At 36.2% G+C, this 13,461-nt stretch overlaps 1 protein-coding gene across 2 annotated transcripts in view; it reads right to left on the bottom strand.

Moving 5' to 3' along the window:
• The window catches only part of LOC139975763 (uncharacterized), a 73,130-nt gene extending 62,858 nt beyond the window's left edge, over positions 1-10,272 (bottom strand). For both annotated transcript variants that reach the window (XM_071983924.1, XM_071983923.1), the window contains exon 1: positions 10,138-10,272. The gene's annotated coding sequence lies outside the window, so the exon portion shown is untranslated. The remainder of the gene's footprint in view (positions 1-10,137) is intronic.
• Positions 10,273-13,461: the final 3,189 nt, after the last annotated feature.

Here is a 13,461-nt window from a genome sequence, read left to right as displayed (position 1 = left end):
GCAATATTCAAAATAAAGATTGAAATTCATCAAACTACAGTAAGAAACCTTCCTACATCTTTTGACTAAATCAAAATTATAATGAGCATCTAATTTAATGAATGATCTTGATTTGATTCTCAAACATTCTGTCCTCCCAAAAATACTTTTCATATCAAAGTATATATTCACTTGCAAACGGTAACTTGCAAAAATTACATTGTTATTTATTTAATTATAAATTAGAATTGTTATTTGATCTGTAACTTGACTAGTAAAGATAACGATTTACAACATTGTTAATATTATATTTAATAGTTCTGCATAACATCAAACATTCATAAGCTGCTAAAAGATTAAACTACACAGGTCTGGTCTAATTTCTGAGACCTGCTCCAAGAAATGGTGGCCATCATGGGCAGTGCTCATAGGCGTAGGAGGCTGGGGGGACTGCAGCGCCCCCAACCAAAACATTTTGTGAAAATTCGGGCAATATGCTGAGAATTTTGCGGGCACCTACTGAAAGAAAAATAATTTGCAATGTGTTTTTCAATGGTTAAACTTATATTTTTCTTATCATTATTATTGTAACGACTTTCCCAATGATTATAACCAATATGGAAGGGTTATAACACGGAAAATGATTGTATGTTATTGGCATGCTATTTAATAACTGATGCATGCATATATGATATGCACATTAACAGGTGGAATGTGCGCAGAGTGCATGAAAAATTTGGTTATATTTTTCAGGCAAATCGTTACAGCTCCCCCAAATCAAATTGGGCTCCTACGCCTATGGCAATGCTGCCATCTAAACTTTAATCAGAGTCCCGGATAATTCTTTTTATGACTAGCAGATTTATTGGTTTAACTGAATGCTTAAATTAATAAATTTGCATACTTTTCTGATATAAGTTGTAAAAATAGAATTTCAAGAAACCTGTTCACAAATTCTGTCCTTCTCATATGTGGACCAGTTTAGTGTAACACCTTTAATACATTCTGTCTCTCTGGCCCAAAGGTATTACAAAAGATCGTCATTGGTATGTTCATGGAGCTTTTACAGAAATAGCTCCATGGTTTGTTCTAACCAGCTCTCTGGTATTACAGTGACTTCATTGCAGTGATTCATCCCCCGGGGAGAGGATGTTAACCATACAGTTCCAAGAGCCAAGCATAAAAACAAATGTATTATATTTATTTCACATCTCTCTTTGGGAAGAAACATAAAACCTCCACTATCAAGTGCAACAGAAATAATCAAAATTAACTTCACTGATGACAAGAGGAGAAACTATAAAACAAAATGACCTTTGCAAAAGGACATACTTTGATCTTCTACCTCTTTGTATGATGCAATAACATGAGACATTTCCATTCAGTTCAAACAGCTCAAAAACCTTCCCCAAATTGAAATACAGACTTACTTTAGCAATACATATTAAAAACATATTGACTGCCTCACTTAAGGTCAATTTGACAAAATATTCTTGTAAATTACTGTGCACACATTTTGTCTTCAAATTCCCTTCCATTTATTTATTTATTTCTTTGTTATCTACCTTATATTTTTTATTTTTACCGACAGAGACAGACACTCTATATGCTACACACGGTACAATATGACATATGGACAGTAAAGTACTTCACATATCCCAGGGGTTGTATTGATACCTTACAAATGTAAGGACACTATGTCATTGTCCAAATAACATATATGGACAGTATAGCACTCTGCACATACTAAATACCTTTCAAGAGGGCCAGTATAGCATCTAATATCGGTATGAGCAGTATAATGCATTTATTCTCTACCAATATGTGGGGTGGGTTGGGTTGGAGGATGACATAGTGGTAGTTAGGGGACATTACAACACTTTCAATTTTGGACAGCTGTTTATGCTTTCAAACTCTTACATCAAGAATATTGCTGCATCTAGTACTTTCCCACCGAACAGCAATAAAAAATAAAAATAAAATACTATTTTATAGCAGGGGTGATGAGAGAACTGAAAACTCCTATTTCAAGTGTCAACAAATTTCATAGGAAATTCTAAGGTGAAAAGTTAATATATCTGTTTCAAAACAGTACAAGACAGTTAATACTATGCAATAGAAATACTATTCTCTGGCCCTTGCCACACAGAATGGTATTCACATGAGCTGCATGCATATTTTATCATTAAACCATTGGTTAAAACCATTGGTTGTTATTTGAACGGTACATACAGTATGGTACTTTGCATGCATCAAGTGGAAACTATTATACATTTGCACACGTATCAGTGAATAAGTTTTCCGGTATCCCATCCTAAAATGCCATGCAAACTGCGCAAGTTGCTATACAAGTGCAAAGATGCATTTAACCAAGTTTTTTGTACACCAAACCATAGTATTTTATAAGAGACAAACGTTTGTAGCGCCTTCAGAACTGCTTTGCAAAATTATAAAACTAAAGTATCCCCTGTGCATTGACAGTTGTGTTTAATTCTAAGGTCTTCCTTTTAAACTTAAGAAATGGCATACCTTTGCCCTTGACCTTGGTAATGCTCTGATAACTTTAAAAGCAGCTCCATGTTGAGTTCTCTTAGACCTATGCATGCCACTTGTATTAATATTCACACATAACTGAATACCCTTCAAACTTACTGTACTGGGAGAAATATGTTGATAACACCATTCAGCTGCTCATAATTACTGAAATTGAATGATATATATATCAATTGCTAAAAGAAGCAGATAGCTGTTTGATATCAAATTCAGATTGTAATATTGTAACTAAATATCCCAAATAGTGGAGTGTAAAGCTCAGTGGTTAACTCCGGTGCCTTCCAATCATAAGGTCCCCGGTTCGAGTCACTCCAAGATTGACAATTGACAGTTGACAGTTGACAATTCATAATCATGGACGTTAAATATGCATCTAAGAGACTGACTTCGGCCAGCTTGCGGCTTTGATAAGCCAATGAGGCTTCTTCGCGTGTTCCTGCTTGCAGGAGGATCTAAAATACATACATACAAATAGGTAAAATGATAAGTTGGTATTATCCCTCATCACTTTGAGGATACTGATATAACATTAAAAAAGAGACACAGTGGCAGTCTATGATCTATCCAAAGGGGAGTTTTACTGGCCTAGTACCTGCTGGCATTCTACTCACCAAACCTAAACATTTAAAACATCTCTGTAACAGTGTACATTGTTATTTTTGCTAGACACTTTTCAGACAACCATATTTGCTGTTGGCACAACCAAACTGTAAGACCTGGTTGTCTAAGGGACAACTAGAAAACATCCTTTGGGATTTGCCCTGCCATTCCTTATTTCATCTAGTAGTGACAATTTGGAGATTAACTGTAGATGCAAATAATATTTTCAGTTACATGTGTATGGTACCCAATCTTTAATTAACAGTTCAGTAGAGTAGAGTTCAAACAACAAGACTGGAAACTTTGAACACAAAACACAACTTTTAAAGGAGCCTTTCAGAACAGTGGACATTCATCAGCTTGTGGTTTCGAAATGTACTTTTAAAGGTTTGTATAGACCTGACAATGGTATTATTAAGGTTCATTGGTTCCACAGTGGATAAATTACCTACTTTAGGAGGATCAGCAATGAAAATCCACACAGTACTTTGTGGTTCAAGAGCCCAAGCCACTTATTGTGTTGGAAGTGTCATATCTCACACAACAAAACTGATGTACCTCAAGGAAAACATGTGTATTTAGTGCACAGCCTTTACAGGAAAAGTTTACGAGACCTTTTTGCAAGAATTCAAGTAAACCTGGTATATTTGTCATGGGTTGATGTCCATACTGTATGTATGGGTGTAAAGCAAATTTACCAATTACCTAGATACAAGGTATATCAGTATATCGACGAACTTTACTTGAGGATATCAATTATCACACAACAAAGAACAGCATCGATGGTTTATAATACACTGATAAATAATAAGAGTGGATACACAATATTTGAGATTATGGAAGAATTAGGTACATTGTCAACGATACCATCTTCAGTGATAAAGCATCGATCTACAATCGATAAACATTTGCATAATTATCTTTATTTCAATACAGTAATTTGCTACAAATTTCTAGAATTTAACATTATTGCCCAAAGAAATTTAGCAACTAATTACTTTGTCTGATTTACCTAATTTCGCACATTATTTCACCTCAACCTTGCTAATTCAATGAGTCACAGAAATAAACAGTAAACAAAATCCAAGTCTTATTCAATCATGAATATTTAAACATTTATAAAGATAAGAAATATTGAACAATTTATCATTTAATTCTTATTACACAAAGTTGAAGTCGACGGTACTACAGTACTCTGTAGTTAAAGAAAGTTCACCATACTATGTTAGGTTACAATGTAGAACACATGTACATGTTCAGGCACATGAAACGTTTGTCTACAGGCTTTACTGACATAAAATGTTTCTGAAACCATAAATTTTAAACAAATAATGAAGAGCTAAAAAGAAACAAAAAAGTGTAACCAGATGTTTTCACTTTTTTTCCTCCCATATATACTAATATCAAAGCATCTTCATTCACTGTACCAAATGAGTCTTACAGCAATTTAACAATTTTATACCAATATCTATAGTAAAATAAAACTGTTAGCAAACTGCTTATCCACTAGAGAGCCTGTGTAATAGAATGTGTAAAAGTAAGTCGGCCTGACGTTTCGATCCTAGCAGGATCTTCTTCAAAGGCTAAATGCATTTAGCCTTTGAAGAAGATCCTGCTAGGATCGAAACGTCAGGCCAACTTACTTTTACACACAATATCTATAGTATACTGTGAAATGTCAACTATGTACAGACTTTATACTGTACTGTACCTGATTAGTTGGTTTTGGCTTGTTGTACAGCAACCTTGCCCCTGACACTAACAATGCTGGTGATATTGTGATTGTTCGATGCACATGCCCCCCCCCCCCTCTCCAAAAAAATTGTAGTGATCACAAATCATTGCCTAGTCATTGCTTGTTTGCTAAACTACTATCCAACCTTCAATAATGTCAAACAATTTTCAAATTTAGCAGTTTTCAACCTCAGAAAAATGTATATATGCTGATGTCACCATTCAAGTCTACAACATTTGCCAAACAATAAAAGTATATATTTAGATTGTGTGGGTCAGTCATTCAGTCCTGATGATGATCGGCACTAACTACTTAACCCCTGTGCACTGCTTTTTTTTTATTGCCCCTGGATTGCCCAATATCATGTAAACCATGCAAGGCCTTTGCCAATACTGGTATAAGTTGAAAAGTCAGTGAAAAGTTTGGTATGCAAGAAAAAGAATGTTTATACCATCCATAGTAACAGAAATGTTGCTAAGAGGCAGAAAATGGCTTTTCTGCAAATTCTGTCACGTTAGGTGTCATGAACAGGGTTTATTTATCCACCTAAATCATATGATTTTTAGTAATTTTCTTAATCTCATCTTATTGCACGAAGCCTCACAGATACTGCACATTTACTGTATACAAAATGTTGAGGCAGAGCAGTATTTACTTTGCACTACTTATAATCTTAAAGTTATTGGCAATATACCATGTTTCAAAATGTCAAAAGTCCCAATGAAGCAATATCATTTCACCATGGTAGCCCTTCTGCTCATCATGTGTAGGTAGAGCAAAGTCCACGCAACAAGTGTATATTCTCCTTTACTGAGAAACATCTTTACATCATGTGCAGAGCAAAGTCCATGTATTGCAAGTGTATATTCTGCATGACAGGTTGGTTCCAGCCAATAGCACTAAACACTCTCTGTGTATGAAATAGCTATGTATGCCTGTGATGCAAAGTCCAATGTCATTGCTGCCTATTAGCACCATGCAGGGAAATAATTTACAATTTAATTTTATATTTTATAATTTTGTCTAGCAGTTGTGAAGACTCTTCTTGTTTCTTATCAAATACTACTGTGTGGTTCCTGCATACAAAATAATAAAAATAACTAATAATAATAACTAGTCTTACAGTATATAGCGCAGACTCCAACAAAAGTTGTTCAATGTGCTTTATGGGTTCTGAATGTGCAAAAACTAACAGAGTTGAGAGAAAAGAAAAGTTTTATGACAGCGCTTGAATCGGATAATAGAATCTAAAGACCTAACTTCAACCGAGAAGGAGTTCCATAACCAAACTGCTACTAATTACATCTTTGCACTTGGATAGCCAGTGGACTGTTTCCATAGCCTTTTTGCAATATGATACTGCGCAGACTCTTCCCTGAGCTGCACTGCTCTGAGCGTGAAAGTAATTTATTACCCTAACACATTCCCCCCCCCCCCCCGGCCCCATAAAAATAAATACATGAATACTTCCATACTCTTGAGTTTCTTAGTAACCCCAGATATGACCAAGATTGTAAATAACAAATCCTAACTTCCTCACGATATCTGCTTCAACTATTTAGCTGACAGCCCTTTTTAAAAGTTTTCACTTTAATTTGATTGCTCATTAAAGTGTCATTCCATAGTCTATTGCTGTATATTGGTTTGTTGTTTCTATGAAGGTGAGCAGTAAATTTTGTCGGCTAGAATAAGTTCCATCAGTTGGGTCTTACCCTACAGTATGTCAATTGGCATGATATGACATTATAACTAGTGTGCAAAAACATGAAGAGTTCCTGTAGTAAAATATAACATAATTTCAGATCTAAAGACGAGTCATCCATCAGTTACAATAAAAGACAATTCAGTGTCCCGAGTGAAGAGTTTGGAATTAAACTGTGTAACTTTAATACGCATGCAGCTTAGAATGCTCCGATTCAATGTGCAATTTCTGAGGAAATTCAGGAAGAGGCAGGAGTGAGACAGAGGAAGAGAGCTCCAATGAAAATCTGACTTTGAACTTTAGAAACTAAAGCCCCAAATTTGTGCACTTACCAGATAAACAAAGATAGTGAAATCTCTCTGAAGCTTTCAACCGGAACAGAGGTTCTCAATAAGATGCCCACACACAAATCTCTGGTAATTTTGAGCACCCTACTAGCCTATCCTGTACATTGCTCATATACTAAAACATGAACCCAGAATCCTCCCTTGAGGATAGCTAGGACTGGCACAAATCGTTTGCAAGGAGTTAAATAGGTATACTCATAATCCATAAACCTAGCTTGAATTTAATTTTTTTTTACAATTTTATATCACATAAAAAATATAGTACCCTGCGATCTGAGAACCTATCCAGGATATATATGCCAAGGCAAGCACAGTGGATACAACCCTTACACAGTTAATTTAATTTGCAACTATTTTACATATCACACTTTCTAAAAGAAGTTACATGGTAGTGGACTTGAATTGTCTGTGCAAAATATGTCATTTGACAAAATTCAAAGGGCAAAAATACACGTTTTTGCTTCACAGCTCTCAATACGGCTCATAAAACGACATACACATTTTCTAGTCTCCTTGGAACCTTTTGGGAGATATGTGATTTGTAACCAACCATCCAGAAACGGAAGCCTGTCAATCGAGATATTCTGACTATTGTGAACAAATTTTCATGAGTTTTCCCAGCACAATTTGGTGATTGTCATCATACTTGCTTGCTTGTGTCCTAATCCTCTTAGCCTATTGTTATCCAGTTGTAACAGCATTCTACACCATACAGTGTATAGCCAAGAAGCTGTCAAGGCTGTGATCTATAATGATAGATCCCTTTTAAGAATACCTTGATTAAGTTGTAAATGAAAAAATATGTATCTAGCAAATATTACATTGAGACTTAATTCAATGATGAGGTCAGAGGCGAAAAATGTTCAAATTTCAATTTTTTTACCTTAATATTAGAATTACCCAAATCTTGTTGCTTATCTCAATTCTATAACACTTTATATACTTTACATCATACTTTATATCATACTGTTATCCGAAATAAGATATAAGCCCTTTGAGTAGCATACTGACAGGTTATGACCTTGAATTTATGGACATCACCTCAAGATTTCGAACTGTACAGTACGTTTAAAAAATTTTTTTCGAACTGTACGTTTTAAAAATTCTTTCGTTTATGGGGCTGCCATATTTATTCAGGGTGTTGTTCCACAAAACCTACTTTAATTCTTTTTATTAACTTTTGAACTCTTCCTTTTATCCTGCACATGTGTATTATTAGAGGCGATTTCAATATTAATTTAAAAAAATAATTAATTGCAACTAATTTACAAACAAACAAAATTTAAATTAATTAAAATCACGAGCTTAGATAATAGTATTCACTGTTTTTTACCAGTGCCCTTCATATGTTTAGTTCCAACCATATTGCTATATTGTATTTAACTTAAATTACAAACATAAGAGAAATAAATTTGAAAATGGAATTGAAACCTTGGGCTGACTTGTGTTTATCATCGTAATCAGTAATTAATTTCCAATGTTTTATATCCAATTCTAGGGCAGGCTGCAAATTTAATTTCATCAAGTTGAAAGTTATATAGATACAGCTTTGCCTAATACTGCAGGTAGATGTACAGCAAAAGTGGATTTATAACCTGTCTAAATATTGAAGAACTCGAACTCACACTGTACTGTGCAAATACCACAAAAAATCTGTGATTTCCTGTTACTGTACCTGCAAATTTAAAGTTCCCAGGGAAATAATTTATTTGGTAGAAATGCAATCAGGCAAAACTGGGCAAACCTTAACACAGATGCAAAGATGTCCTGGGTAATTTTTTTTGTGCATAATACTGTGGTATTTTTTATTATTTTATCAACTTTACAAAATTACATAAGCTTTGCTGAATTATTTCCTGTAAATAAAAAAAAATTAACCAATGATTTAGTGTTCAACAATCAAAGAAAAGTTATTAATTAGTTATTAATTCTAAATCACATTGAATTGATGAGCTAATAAAATTACATGTTGTAGAATACATACATGTAGCAATTGCGATACTTCGTGTATATTCATTTCTCTCAAAATATTAGGAATACTCAGGCATAAACATTGAAGTAACTTGCCACATCTTAATTCAAGAATTTCTTTTCAACTGAGCAGTTATATGATTGAACTTCAAATGGTTTTTCATGTATGATTGAGCTACCTAATCTTTGAGATCTATCACAAAATTAGCAATCCTTGGAGGGCACTTTTACCAAGCCTGTAGGGTAGGGAGAGAATATTAATTATTGATTAAAAGAAATCCGATGCCTACCAATCAGTCTGAAAGGTTACACTTTTGAAAGTATGACTGATCACTTCACAGCAGATGTATACAGGCAAAACTTAATAAAACTGTGCATATAGTTAACAAAATCTGGAAGTAAACTATACTGAAATAACTAAGTTATGACTTTAAATGAATGGTATGTTCAGCTTGTTTTCAATAAAAGGGAGGAGGGGGTGACCTTATAAAAATCTGATCTTTGGTCCTCTCCCTCCACAGGGGCAGAGGATGGGAAAGGGAAGAGAGGATGTGACAGAGGGTGGGGGAATGGAGACAGAGGCTGGGAGGGGATGGTTGAGGCTGGGGTGGGGACAGAGGTGAGGCTGGGGATAGAAGGTGCAGTTGGGACAGGGAAGTGGGTGTGAGGGTAAATTCATTTAGACCTGAAGTTAGTTCACACTCATATGTAATGTTAACCTGTTAAGAAGTCTGAGGTTAACTAGGGGAGGGGGCACTAGTCTAGGAAGTCTAGCCTTAGGCCTATTTGCCGCCTAGCTAGGTAAAACACCTCCCTAAGATAAGCCTAACGTTAGGCTTGGATTCCTTATTTTTTTTTTCGTTCATGGTGAGAAGAGATCTTTTGGTATTAACCTAACTCAAAACCGCTAATTTTCTTTACCATTGGATTAGGTCTAACATACTTGAAAGAAAGTGTTAAAGATAACTTCAAATTGTAAAAAAAACAAAGTTTCTGAATCATAAGTCGAGCAGGGCTACTTTCAATCGGACTGCTAGTTAATGGGCCCGACTATATAGTTGTATTATACCGTATATTGGTAATGCCATAGGATAAGATTACACTCTTCGATCTATACATATTGAACGTCTCTTCAACTTCTTCCACCGCATCGTATCAGATACGGCGAGTTCATTCGTTACCGCTTTTTCCCTTCTGTGCATGCCCTGTGAAATACACTTCGAGATCTAAGATGATGACAGAAAGCTTACCTTTTTTGCCATAAAGTATTCTCGTGAAACTTGAGAATGATATATCCTCAACAAAAGTTAAGTCTTTTTATAGTAATCATCCAGTTAATCGTCGTCCCTGCTATTTAACACTCGTGCGTGTACTTTCAAGTGTCGTCTGCTTGATCAAACGTCAATGTCATAGCCTTTTCATAAAGCGGGAAGGCGAATTCCGAAGTTACGTGTCCAGAAAACGATTCAATATTCGGCTAGACTTCAGCGTTCATCGAATTGAAAGAGACCAACCATTTGAAGATATAATTATGTGGCGTGGGAAAAAGACCCCCCCCCCCCGCCGAAACTAATGATAAGGAAATTCTCTAGAAATTGTAGCGTGACGAATGGGGTGTTATTGGGATATCCGCTCAAATATATGTGCACCATGCCCCTCCCTCATGTTGCCCCTCCCTGGGGTTTCCGCTCCCTCAGGTTTCCGCTCCTTGGTTTGTATTTTCACAAGCTTATTTTTGCAAGGTTAAACTTAAGGTATAAGACGTATGCATGACCTTTACAGCCAAAAAACTTTTCCCTGCTCGGGATGGTTGAATTGGTGGAGCAAAATATGGAAGAGGGTGACATATGCACTAGTATTTTCTTTTTGATGGACAACTCAATTGCAATACAGTTCAGAACATGGACGGCCGATAGCAGTCTATTTAATTTAGAGAGAGGGTCCCAATTCCCATTTCCCTACTGGCCACTATTTTGTGCGGTTTTAGAGGGTGGATAAGCGAGTTGGATCAGTCTGATGACGCAATGCATACTTCTACTGAGTCCACCTTCTCCCCATGCCAGGTAATTTACGCATGCGCACGTATAACATGCGACACATTAGCTTACGGCTGGGAATGGTAAAGTATAACTGGCGGATTTAATAATATAAGTTTTACTCTTTCAAAGATAAACCTCTCTTCAGTATGCAAACTGCGATATTATATCACTGACTTATTATACACGGTTACAATATGGGATAATAGAAGGAGTAAGAAATATCTCATCAGCACGTTCACCAAATATATACATGGCGTCATTAATAGGTCTATTCCAAAAAGAAAGATTCCAAACATAATTGGGTAATTACAACGGAAGTATATGATTGACTTAATGGATTGTACGAGCAGGGATTTGTCATGAACGGAGATAATAAAAACCGATGTACAGTCTTCATTGCGTGTTCATGTGACCGGGTTATTTAAACACCTTTGTTTTGTATTCTCCTTTTCAGAGTATTCAACTTAATGTGTAGCTCCTATAGTTTAATTACCGGTAATCATGAAATTAATAGGAGATGATGTATTACCGAGCAGACGACGCGTGGGTAAGAAGCATTTTACGTTTTATGTCAACAGTTTAACAAAATATTTCGAGGGAAGTAGTCAAAATAAAAGTAAAATTGATGAAGGATAAAACTTCAACACCCCCATTTTAAAGTTTGTTTATTCAAACGAAAGTTAATTTATGTAGTGATGCTACCGGTAGTATAGCTTATACATCGGATAACATGAATGAATTCATAACAAATTAGTGGCGCAGGCACAACTAGGAAAACCTGAAAATTTTATAATGTTGGAACTTAGATGTCTTATTTTAAAGAGAAAAAAAAGTGATGCAAGTTTCTGAGCTGTAACGTAAAAAATGCCAAAAAATGCATTACAAAATTATACCCATCAGGTAAATTATCAACAATATTGCAAGTTAGTGTGGCTTTTTACCCATCATCATAGGCTTTAAGTACCGCTGGAAATCGGAGAACGAACAAGGACGTATATGACTCAGTCACGTTAAAGCCACGGTGCATGTCCATTAAGGTGGCCTGTGGTATACTAAACCGGTCAAAATATTTAGGCGTGAAATGGTGCATTCTGATGCATATTTAGGCTATAAACTAATAGTTCATTAAGAAAAATCTGGTTACTAACTACTTTTTTGCGGGGTTAAAAGGGGGTAGATACTCCCAATTCTCGAAGCCCCTTACCCTACTATCCCTGGATCTGCGTCTGGTCGAAACAACAATAGTAAACCATGCAATTCCCTGCTCATTTTCATGAAAAAAAACTTAAGGTTCATTCCGCCAGATAAACCGAGAATCTCAGGATGGTCGGTGGAAAGTACACAGGCAAACGCTCTTTATCGACATCTTCAACAAGAAAGCCGACAGAGGACCAACTCCACCTCTCCCCTTTCCCTCCCCTTCCCCCTCCTCCTCCCCCTTCTGCACTCACACATACACAAAAACATGCAACAACAACTTAAACAACAAGAAGAGCGACTACCAGTATACTTAGGGGAAACGTGAAAGGAGTAGCCTACACACTGCATCAGTGTTAATATTTTGTCAATGGTATGTTAGTCGACAAATTTCAACATAAAAATGTAAATCATTATAGCTTGACTTAATCAACTTATAATTTCAACGAATCGAAAGTTAAAATTTGCCAAGTTTGCATTTGAATTTGTTCAATACTGCTGCAGGAAAACTGTCCGGCAAAATGGAGGGGGGGGGGGACGCGTAAATGTTGAGTAATTGAATCGAGTCCATTGGTTTTACTCACTCATTAATCTTCATTTGGTTAAAAACAAGCTAGGAGAGTGTCCTTATGTGTTTTGTTGTCTTCTTCTTTGAGCGGGGGGGGGGGGTGGTTAGTGAGGGGGGTTAATCGAAATCTATAAGCTTGAGAGATACCTGATAACCTGATTTCGTTTATTGCTGTTATCTAATATCCGTGTAACACCTACGCAGGTTGGGATTGGAAGAGGGGTGGGGGAGGGGAGAGTGGGGGGGGAGTGGGTGAAGTACGGGGTAACTTGAACAAACACTGCTTTGTTCAGGTCTTGAATACAGAGAATGAGAGTTTTAAAGATGCTCTTGTGTAGCTTACTATTATTATTGTACCTGAAAACGTTTGAGATATATGCAACATCATTTCCCAATTGTTGCTGTTGTAGTTATTTGTATTAATGTTGCCCCGTACCCCAGACCCATAGGCGTCGCAGTGGGATTCCCCCCCCCCCACAACTTCATTCGAGGGAAAAATTTCTTTTGGGGAATTATTTTAAATTTAGCCGGAACATAATTAGACCACTCCTTTGGGGCCTATGATGTCCTGAGGTGCAGATCCAAGGTACATTCTCCCTCCCCTGTTTCCCTTTAACCTCACTGGCAGAAATTCAAAGTGATTTCCTGCCCACGTGACCACTGCCAGGACCACATCTTGTGGCATTCCGACTTGAGTAGTTAAACAGTCATCTAATGTAGTCCCTCTTCGGTTAAAGTACTTCAAAATTATAATTAAATTTATTTATTTT

This window comes from Apostichopus japonicus, chromosome 11 (assembly GCF_037975245.1).
Source record: "Apostichopus japonicus isolate 1M-3 chromosome 11, ASM3797524v1, whole genome shotgun sequence".
Classification (NCBI taxonomy): Eukaryota; Metazoa; Echinodermata; class Holothuroidea; order Aspidochirotida; family Stichopodidae; genus Apostichopus; species Apostichopus japonicus.
Note: the sequence above shows the minus strand (reverse complement) of the source record. Positions and strands in the feature narration are given on the sequence as shown.